The sequence below is a fragment of the Neolamprologus multifasciatus genome, chromosome 12, assembly GCF_963576455.1.
Source record: "Neolamprologus multifasciatus chromosome 12, fNeoMul1.2, whole genome shotgun sequence".
NCBI classification, from domain to species: domain Eukaryota; kingdom Metazoa; phylum Chordata; class Actinopteri; order Cichliformes; family Cichlidae; genus Neolamprologus; species Neolamprologus multifasciatus.
In genome coordinates this window covers 11086680-11097813 of record NC_140450.1, presented here as the reverse complement: position 1 = coordinate 11097813, position 11134 = coordinate 11086680, and positions in this window count along the sequence as shown.

Below are 11134 nucleotides of genomic sequence, written 5' to 3'. Positions count from 1 at the left end.
GCCACTTAACTTTTACATGCTGGAACATATTTGTTGGGAGATTATAGGCTTGCAGGTGTACCCTTGTGCAAACACACTTAATTACCCCCCGACAAGTGTTTAAAGACCACAAGGTTTCCAAACTATCATGTACACTTTTTATGCTGAAAGCCTTTAAGTGCTTTAAAATGGCTTTTCTGTCTGATTTTTATTCAGTACTTTTCCATGCTTTCCAGTCACCCAGAGATTTCCATTCATACATGACCTGAAATTTGCTACATTGCCATGACAAAAAAAGATTTTATAGGATACTTCCAGTTTATTTCATTTGGACATATTTCACATTAATGTGGTTATTGAGGTTCTTTCTATCTGTGCCAAATTACTGATATAATAATCAGATTGTTCATCAGTGTACGCCTGTTTCGTTACATTTGTGAGGCTGACTCTCTGGTAAGTTGACATGGCAAAAAATGTTTTTTAAGTGCTAAAAACAGCGGATCCTTCTACGGCCACTAAATGGCAGCTTGAAAAATGAACGAGTCAAAATACAGAAACAGACAAAACATGTTTACAAACATTATTATTTATAGTTATTCTTGTCCTGGTGAGAACTCCACAGGGTGGATTTTTTTTATATAAGCAGTTTAAATCACGGCTTATAACTTACAGCTCGTGTGATCACTTTGACTTTTAAATGGGTACCAACACATCTGTCTGTAACTGATAGCCATCAGTTATGCCTCACCTCAGCCAGTTCTAGTCACTAAAGTGATCTCTCGGGTGTGTTTGCATTTTTTTTTTTTTGCGTTTTTAAAAGCAGTTAACAGTTGCAGGTAACCAAGCTAGCATCTAGCTAACCCTCTACCCCCCCCTTCTCCCCCCCCCCCCCCCCGCAAAAAAAAGATAAAAAAGCATTGGACCTAAATAAGTGTATGACATTATTGTGGCTTCATCTATCTTTTATATACAGTCTATGCTTTCGCTGAAATTTAGCAACTAACTTACTAGGTGCTAGTTCTGGGTTAGTACAAGTGGCAGTTTGGTTAAAATGCTAAACTTCTAAGAACAACTTTGCCTTTCCAAAAGTTAGAAAACTAACAATGCTAACAAATAGAGCCACAAAACTGCATTAATGCAAATTTTAAGACTATGATAGTATTATCCCATAAAATTAACATATTTTTTGTTCTAAGTTATCTAATGATTGGATAGTAATCAAGTGGCAACCGTTAATCCAATCTCAAGGGAGGAGAAATGACACCAATACAAAACAAGCAGTTCCTTGAACGGTCACCTGAAGCAGGTTTCAAAAGCAGACTAAAACACCCCCATGGTAATATGCAAAACCTCAACAATAAAAATATCATATTTAAAGAAAACAATTGGTAAGCTGTATGGGGGCGGGGGGGGGGGGGGGGTTCTTTCATAACTTCATTCATTTCGATACTGGTAAGGTGTTAAAAGTAAGGATGTGACTAATTTAATTTACATGCATTCTGGCACTTCCAGCTAATTCAGACCTCTCAACAGTATTGTACTGTATGCTTTTTCTTCTTTTTGGAACATATTAATAGAATCATGTAGCAAATAAAGTGACTTGCTTCATGGTAAACTGTCCTGAAAGTCTTTGCTTCACTTTTGGTGATTGAAATTCAAGTATTTAATTCGTCTGTTACTTTGCTCCAATTATCAGGTATTTGTATGTAGATGATAAATTAAGACAAGTCACGTTCAGCTTTTATGTCAACAACATAAAGCAAAGTCCTGAAACCAGCAAGTTTTTCATAAAGTCAGACCAATATTATCAAAACATCAACAACAACAATACACTCTGCAGAATTACTGCTGTCAACCATTTTTGTGTGTTTTTCATTGGTACAAACTTTTAACAAAAAGCAAGTCTGTGAGTTCATTTGAGAAACTGTGACATAATTCTGAAAGAATCCAACTGATGTTTTTGTCTTCTGAGAACATAAATCTAATTAATTTACCTGCACTGTTATCAGTTTGCTCTGCTGTATTGTAATTAATCCCTTGTGTAATGGAGAGTGGTTTGAAATGTTGCTGACTTCACAGTTATATTGTCACGTTATCAAATCCTTTTGCTTCTAGTAATTGATTCCATTGTTTCAAGAGTTACGAGAGCCTCGTATTTAATTTTTCACAAGCTCCCAAAAAACAGCTTCTTTAAAAACTGCAGTTGCAAAGAAATGAGAGGCCAGAGAAGCTGATTTTTCTGAGTCATGTGGCACTCACATTGGTCAGTTGAAAGAGAACTGACCAATGTCACGACAATGAAGACGTATGACAGCAGAGCGTCTTATGACCAGCAGATTCCCTCCCACAGTAAATCAATAATCAATAACACTGGGTCTATGTAATGTTAACTCCAAACATGGGGTTATACATTATGGAGAAACTGAAATGTTTGCTCTAATCAATTACATGAAGTCCTTTCTATGACTTATTGTATCATCTGCTCTTTGTGCTCATCTGAGGAAAATTGATATTGCTGCGGAAGCACATATTAGTACAAAATAGATAAGCTCCTCGTCTTTCACTCGTGTGAAATCTAAAAACTGCTCACAGGTTGCGAGCCACAGCATATTTACCATCCTGCCACATATACACGCGCTGCCGCCAGGAGGGTGGAATTGCCAGAGATTTGCTTCAACTTGCCCATAGACATTCCCCAGAAACCATGGCAACCTCACAAGGTATAGCAAGAGCGTGTGTGTGGTGTGTTTACTTGCCTTTAAGGGTCTCCAATACCCATCAGCTTCACATAGTCTGACACAGTCCTGCCCTTGCTCGAGCCACTCCACATCTTTCAGCAGCTGAATAGGGTCAAGCCTGCATGGCAACAATCTCTTCTTCCTTTGTGGATTTCTGGGCTTCTTAAAAGAAACCAGGAGGGCATAAAACTCATTCACTGTCTCACCCACTCACTCTCTCTCACACACACACAAGGGCACAGACACACACTCCCTCTCTGTTTCTTGCACACACACAAACACATGCACAGAAACCGACATGTACAGCCGCAGAATGTGGTGATCTCGTGGGAATAGAAGTAGTAAGTGCAATGCAACCTCAGACTGACCCTCGGTGAATGACGGTGCATGCATTTGTGCGCACCCACGCACATATACACACTAAAATTGTCAAGCACCATGTTTCCAATGGGAAATCTAGCAACACCATCTTTTCTATCTTTAACACTTTCCTATAACTACAAGGTATATTCTGTTTTGATTTGTTATGTACATTTGAAGGTGGATTCCTAAGCAGCGCTGGCTGTGGGTGAGGACAGCTAAGGGTCAGTTTACACATATCTCCCCTTCTCTCCTGCTCTCTCCCCCCTCAATTATTCATACACTATAACATCCTTTCCTGCTCCCAGCCAATCATCACACCCCCCTTCGCTTGGGGGAGGGCATGGAGAAACTTGGGAGAGAAGAAAGAGCTGATGAATCCATGGATTCTGCAAGAAGCTGCCACTCACTCACTCACCCACCGTGGACTCCATTATATCCTGTAAAGTACCAGATATGGGAATATCTAATTCCACAAGCGCAAACTGTGGATGGTAAGCACACAGATGTGCACATGCACACTTATTCCATGCAGCACCTTTTCTCTCTCCCCACTTCTCTAATGCACTCGCACTCAAGGAAGCCTTCGGTGAACAATGCTGCCACAACTGCTGTGTAAGCATTAGCATAGTAATGGTGTCTTGAATACAGGGCTAGGCACTGCTCTTACATTATTAGGCTCATTCCAGGTGCCTTCCATCTAAAAAAGACCCTATTCAGCTGTGACTTCAGGCTTTATGTGTCAGTGCAGCGGGTTTTTTTTTTTAGGGATTACTGATATTAATGAAGTTCATCTAATTGTGTATAAAGAATGCACAAGAGTGCAGATGTTCTCCAGCGTGAGAGGATTATTTATGATTCTTGCCTGGACAGGAAAAAATGGGAGGCCAACCAAGAGATTTCCAGTATTTCTTCATTTGCCAAATGGCTTGAATGCATTGGTAAGTAGAAAATGTAGGCTCCATTTCCTTTAGTATTGTATTCATTCTATCTGCATTAAAGGTGGAGTTTTGGGCAAGAAATACTTTTAGTTACTGGTTGAGTTTTATGAGTGGGTGCAATCCCAACTGCAATCCTTATCATGATTATGAGGAATATTTCAAAAGGACAAAATACATGTTTGCTACACATAGAAACCACTTGTCATCTGTATTTTAAAAAGGGCCCAGTGAGTCATATATCATTGCACTAACCATTGACCATGCTCAAGCTTTAGCCTGGTTAAATTAAGCCCCTTATTACTGTAAATTAATGTTTTTAATTTAACATTTAATGAGAAGACATTGTAATTATACTGTAATAAATAACAAACATAATAACTACATGATAGTTTCATTGGATAAATACATACTCTTGAGTGGTTGACTGAGAAACTGGACAAACAGTGTAACTGAGGCTACCATTGACCTCCTTCTCACAGTGCACTCTTACTGCTTCAGGGCAAAGGGTGTAGTTCTCTGCAGCCAGAAAGCTTTCCTTCTACCCTATAACACACAGCCTTTAGCTTTATCTTGGTCCTCCTTTCTTCTTTTTTTCCTGCACCTCCTCTGTCTTTGAATGCAAAGTAAAGACACCAAGGGGAGTAGAGGAAAATGTTCAATGAGATCATCTGAAAAAATGGACAAAGGGTTGAGGGGAAAAAAGCAAAAAACTGAATATACCGCATTCTAGAGAAAAAGAGAGAGAAATAAAAATGGGTAAGAAGCAAAAAACAAAGGGAAAGAAATAAAGAGAAAGGGAAGCCGATCAAATGCTGTCCAATTACAGCAGGAGCTGAGGCGTAAAGTGAAATGGTTTGGCGATGGAAGAGGTATTCTCAGTAACCTAATGTAACCAGATAGAGAGGAGAGGAGGACTGAGGCATTTGGACCTAGAAATGTGAGAAAAGAAAAGGTCATTGAAGGATGGAGATAAAGGGGTGACAAAAGTAACAAGACAGACAAGGGACAAAGACTCCCTGTAATGATGAGAAGCAGTTTGGGTATATGACGTCCTTTTGCTATTTAAAAAAAACAGAGTGTTGTGCTGCAAAGGAGAAAATATTTGAAAATTCATAGAAAATAAGATGTGTCTGTGATGGTGAGATATAACGATATTTTGACAGGGTCGAAGCACGAGAAGAGCGAAGAAGAAGAATTAATTGTCGAACTTCTCCAAATGAATGTGCAGTGTGCGATTCCTCTTTTTTAATTTTACAAAGTCTCAATATTATAACAGCTTCGTATAAAAGATTCCTACACTCAACATCCTGTTCGCCTTTAATTAGGGATAAAAAAAAAAGGACAGAAGAAGAATTCCTCAGAAACTGAAGTGTGTGTCTTGACAGTATCGCTAGTAGATCTTCTGAGGCTCTTTCATGGCTTGGCAGGGTTCATCCTTTCAGCGTATTCCCTTTTTTCTTTCTCTGTTTGTACTTTGGCATATCCTCAGAAGTGATTAGAAACTAGAGTGAAAGAGAACTGATGTGCAAGAGATTAATACATACAGCTTCTTATGTAAAATCTTTAGTAAATGCAGAGATCTTTTTGTAGTTTCTCTGTGTAGTCGTTTTGAGACACAGAAACAAAAAATGTCTCATGCTCTCATTAGTAAATGTACATTTATGTTTAACTGTATATAAGCAGCAGGAGGTAATTTAATTGGGGTGTTTTTCAACACGGAATTATCTGTGTGATTGTGGCTGCGCATGTGTGCGATAAGTGTGTTTATGCACACACTTTGATTAAGAATGAAAGTCGGGCAGTGAATGACAAATTAGGGGCAAGTTTTAATTCACTGGCCACCAAAGGAAATTACAATCAAATACGCACGCACGCACACACACGCACACACACACACGCACACACAGAATGAGAAAAAGGGAGCGATATAAACAAATTATTACAAAGGGGAGGAGATTAGAGAAGAAATGAGTTTACTCACACACCATGACACTGATTACTCTTTGAGACAAATATGTTCGCCCCCTCGTGACAGTTCATGACTTGAATATATTGTACATCATATAGTAGAGGTCAAATCACTGAAATACACGTGGATGGCCTTGTACTTAGAAGGCACTATCATGTGGAAGAGTTTGAGTTGTTTGGAGTTACAATATAGATCTGATGCAGAATCTAATTCACGTGTATTTTAGACTGCTGGTTTCAAAGTTTTTTCCTCTCCAGACTCTGTATGAGGTCAATAACAGTGGAAGGACTTAGATGGTCACCTTGGGGACACAACTATTGGCTGTCAGCACAGAAGCCTCACCCACCTACTGTTCGAACTGTCTGTTTGTCACGGGAAGCCAGTCAGACTCAGGTTTGCGTAAAGTGAACTGAACTATCTTGGACATTTTCTATTTCTGTCTATTAGTTTTTAGGAATAGTTTTCAATGCTTCTTGAAGAACATCCGAAACTCTTCTTTGGATGTTGCCACACTGCTTTAGTGATGTTGAGGTCTGGGCTCAGGGGAGGCCAATCCATGACTGATAGTGTTCCACTGTGTGTTTTTCTGTCCAGATATGTTTTTACTGTATTGGCAGTAAATAAGTATTACCAGCTTTCCAGATGGTCCTGCATGGTGGACCAAAATCTGATATTTTTGTTGTGTTCATAATATCATCTCTTCTGACTAGATCTCCAGCACTGCTAGCAAAAATGCAGCCCCAACCATGACCAAGCCTCCACCATGTTTTACAGATGGCTATAGACAGTCACTGCTGTACTTTTGTCAAGTTGCCTGTTTTGTGTTGACACAACACTGGTTCATTCCTTTTTTATGTTTCAGTGATTAATGGATCGGTATTAATTGAATGAACAAAAACAAAAAAGAATATTCCTCTAAAATGGTCAGGTACAAAAGCTGGACAGAAATTGAATGAAAAATAGAACTTTTCCATTCAATTTCAATTCAGTTTAATTTCATAGTTTTGTTTCTATTATCTTTATTCATATGCCATTGCCCACATTTCAGATTAAATTGCACGTAATGGAGTATCTGTTCTTGCACGAATACATTCAATTGGCTTTGGTTTTGTTCATGAACTACATTAAAATTAAATTATAATATTTTCGGGGATTATTTAGTCAACACTTGTTTGAGTGCGAATGAGGAAATTGAAACGTTTAAGCCTGTTGAGCTACATCCACTGACGCTACTTTAGAGGACTCTGAAGTATTTTGGGAGGGTGCTATTTTTTGGATAGACTGAGGCTGAGGAAGAGTGATTTGGGTATAAAAGAGTGGACCTGAGTGGACTTATTTCATCCTATATTTTGAAATTTCCACGTTCTAGGGTGTGAGGAAAAATCTACAGAAAGTCTACTGAAAGGCTTGCAACAAATAAAGAGACTCAACAACTGCCACTCTGATAGAACAAAACCCCAAACACAGAATGTACCACGAAGCAGGTCAGCCAGCCGCTAATTCTTATTTAGCTCTGAAAATGGGATAATAATAATAATGAGTATGATTACCAAAATGGACGTCTTGGAGCACAATTATCTAAACTGTCCATCACAAAGAGAAAAAAGGGTTCTGTGCATTTTTTGCACGGGCCTGTGTGTTACAGCTTACAGTACTACACTGTAAATGAACTGGCATTAGCATCAACTGAAAGGGGTAGCACTGGGGTTGAAGGGAGCAGGTGAAAATCTCACTTTGAATCATTTCCCCTCCCGGTCCCTGCCATTGTTCCTGTCCTCACACATGGCAGAGGCAGAAAGAAAGGAGCCTATTATTCCGGCCCAAGCCTGTTCTCCTCATTTATCGTTTAAAGAGGGGGAAGAGAGGGGGAATATTCTGATGGAAAGCAGGGCCTCTGTGGCAGCCTAGCAGTTGTGTGCCAGCTGAAAAGACTCCGCGGGCTGAAGCTGCGGCGGTGCCCACCACCTGCCGAGCTCTTTCTCCTTCATCTCTCCCTGGCTCTCTGCTCTCTTTCTCTGCCTTTCACCATCAACCGCTTGGTGACTCAGCAGTCCAGGTTCAATTCTCTTGTGAGGCCTCACAAGAGAAGAAAAAAAAAAAAGAGAAGGGCACAAAAACAGAGAGAGAAGATTAATTTCTTGAGTGGGAGAGTGAAAGCGAGAGAAAAGAGGTAGGCAGATACATAGGTACTGTTTTTCTTTTATGCATTAAAAGGGAGACCTAAACTGCACCTGGCTCAGGATTTGGGAGTGATTTTCACAACTGTTAAAAGTGGAAAAGATTTATCTAACTATGCTGCAAAAATATGCACTTTCAAGAGAGTACTAACCCAACATGCTACTTTAAGTTAGTATATCTTATACAGTTCACCTTTTCCGCCCCTGTTTTGGCCTTGTGCTCCTGCCACAGCTGCAACACAGACCTTGGATATACTCCCAATGCTATATAAACAGACCCACTGAATTTAAGATCAGGTATTGATGCTCAGAGTGCGCTCAGCTCCCATCAATACTGATGGGTTATTGATGAGGGAGTGAGTGAATCCTTGCACCGCACCGTCATGAGACCTGTACTGGCAGGGAGACATCTGTGTGTGTGTGATGAAATAATGAGACAGAGCTACAGCAAGGTGTTGTCATAAATACGTGTCCACAATCACGCTGCAAAAATCAATGAAATACCACAAAATGGAGATATAGTATACATTGCCTGCAGCCTTGCACTTTTGTGCCAAGACCCCTGTCTTCCCAGTGGGACGTGATCCTCTACCCAGTTCCCTGAGGAAGAAGGAGGGCAGAGTTAACTGCAGGGATGGAGGGAACAGCCCCACAGGCACATGCTGGGAGATGAAAAGATGCAACTATGAAAAAGAGAAGAAGCGATTCAAGCAGAGGATAAACAGGACAGAGCTTTGTATGAGAAAGGAAAGCAGCACTGAATCAACATTTCCCCAGATCTCCCCCCAGCTCTACCAGGAGCATCTTCGAAAGGCTCTTCAGACAACCTGGGGCTGTGCAGCATTAATTCAACATATTATTAATATTTGATGTGCATCAAAACATTGAAGATATATGCACATGTTGAGAATTCATACATTTTACCTGGGGCGGATTCATACGCTTTCATGGGTGAGTTTTATTGGTCTAGTCTCTAGGTAGCTGGTGTATTTATTCATTCATCACATGAACTTTATAGAAAATGCTTTGCATACCGTTTCATAAATCTCGGCGCCAACACAAACTTCACCTTTGCTTTAAATTGTACTGCAGAAGTTCACAAAACTGCACAAATGTTAATATATCTTTATACAGGAGATTTTTCAAAGTTTTTTTAAACCCACATAAGACTAAAATTTATTTCAGCATGATCATAGAGCTTTGATAAAATTTTGTAACAAGGACAGCAGTTGTGATAACGTAAAAATGTAAAAAAGAGATGTGAGAGGAAATCATTTTACATCTCTCTGATAAATACTGAGCTAAAATAAGCACCCTGTAGTTTGCTCGGCGCAGAGACGCAGCAGTTCAGCCGGGCACATTTGTTGCCAGATTGTTGCAGTCATGCCAAAATGTAGCAGTGATGTCAGTACACAGTTGTTGAGACATGATCTCACTTCCTATAAAGACGATTTCAACTGTTTAATGGACAACTGAACACTGAATATCCACTTGACAATATTGCGACATGTCTGTAGATCATCAGTGCCAAATTTGGCAAAAATCTGGACAAATTGTGACCAACAAAAAATGTTTGAAGTGGAAATCCAATAAGTGGAAATTGGTTTCATGGTGGACTTTGACCTGTGCTTGACTGAATACATCCAACTTTTTGTAAAAAATTAATAAATAAAATAAAATAAAAAAAGGTGCAGACATGAAACATGGTGAAAAAAATTAGGCAGTGTGTGAAGTTTCTAAACCTTTTACCATTAAGTTCTGGGATCGGCCTCAGACTGCAGCAGGAGGTGAATAAAGTAGATGTAGGAGTGGTTATAACTTCTCACAGTTACCTTAAATGTACTTTGCAGATACACTGGTGGTAAAAGCAGCAACCTCTGGGTCTGAAAAAAATAAGATAAGGTAAAAGTGCAAAGAACAAACAGCGCCCCCCCCCCCACAAAAAAAAAAAAAAAACAAAACAAACAAAAAACAAAACCTGGTACAGTTTAGTAAAATAATTACATTTTAGAGACACTGAACTGATCGTTTTAACCTTTTTATAGTTGAACGTATGAGCTACAGTTAGATTCAACTGTTTAGCCTGTTACTTAGCACTGATTAGCAGGTTTCATATCTATGCGCCACACCCACACAGTTTATGGTTACAGCTTGCTAACCAAGCTCACCAGCCTTAGCTGATAACTGAGCACTGCACCCTCTCATCTCATTATGGTCACTTTTGGCTCCAGGAAGCAAATATGGCAACAGCCAAAGGTCACATAACAATGGTTATGCCTATCTTACATATGCAGTTTATGGTGTTCTCATATGACTTTCAGCAAGATCACCAATATATGATTGAATAAGTTCTCAAAAAGCTAATCTATTCTGGACATTGAACTTTAAACAAAGCTAGGGACTGGGGCAGGACTACAGTCCATTCATCTGCTTAGTATCAGCATTCAGACCAGAAGGTCATCTGGCAGTGGAGATAGAGTTAGGCGTAGGTTTTGTGTGTGGCTTAGTGTGTATACAATTTATAACAGACATTGTCCATTTCCCTGGCTCAACATGGGCAAGCCAGTCAACTCTCATCCACATTCCTCAGATTATAGAAAGCCATCCCAGACAAGCAGAGGCAAGTCTGGACCCACCTGGGCAGACCCTGGTAAATTCCACTCATGCTCGCAGACCCACTTGATAAGAAAAACTGGGGAGAAGTGGGGGGCATTTTTGTGAATGTCTCTCTTTGCTGTTCCCCAATAAATAAACCAATTAAAAAAACATTGTATTCAGCAGAGGTGCCAGACTGTTTTCAAGGAGCCAAAACTGCACTCAACATGAATGACCCCTGGCTGGCAGACAAGCCCTCCATCCAATCTTTTCTGTGGGTAAGGTCCACTCTGTACCCATCAACCCCCCTCTGATCTCACTATTGTGTTAGCTTGGCGCTGATGTTAGTGGAGAGAGGGGCTCTGATGGGGGAGG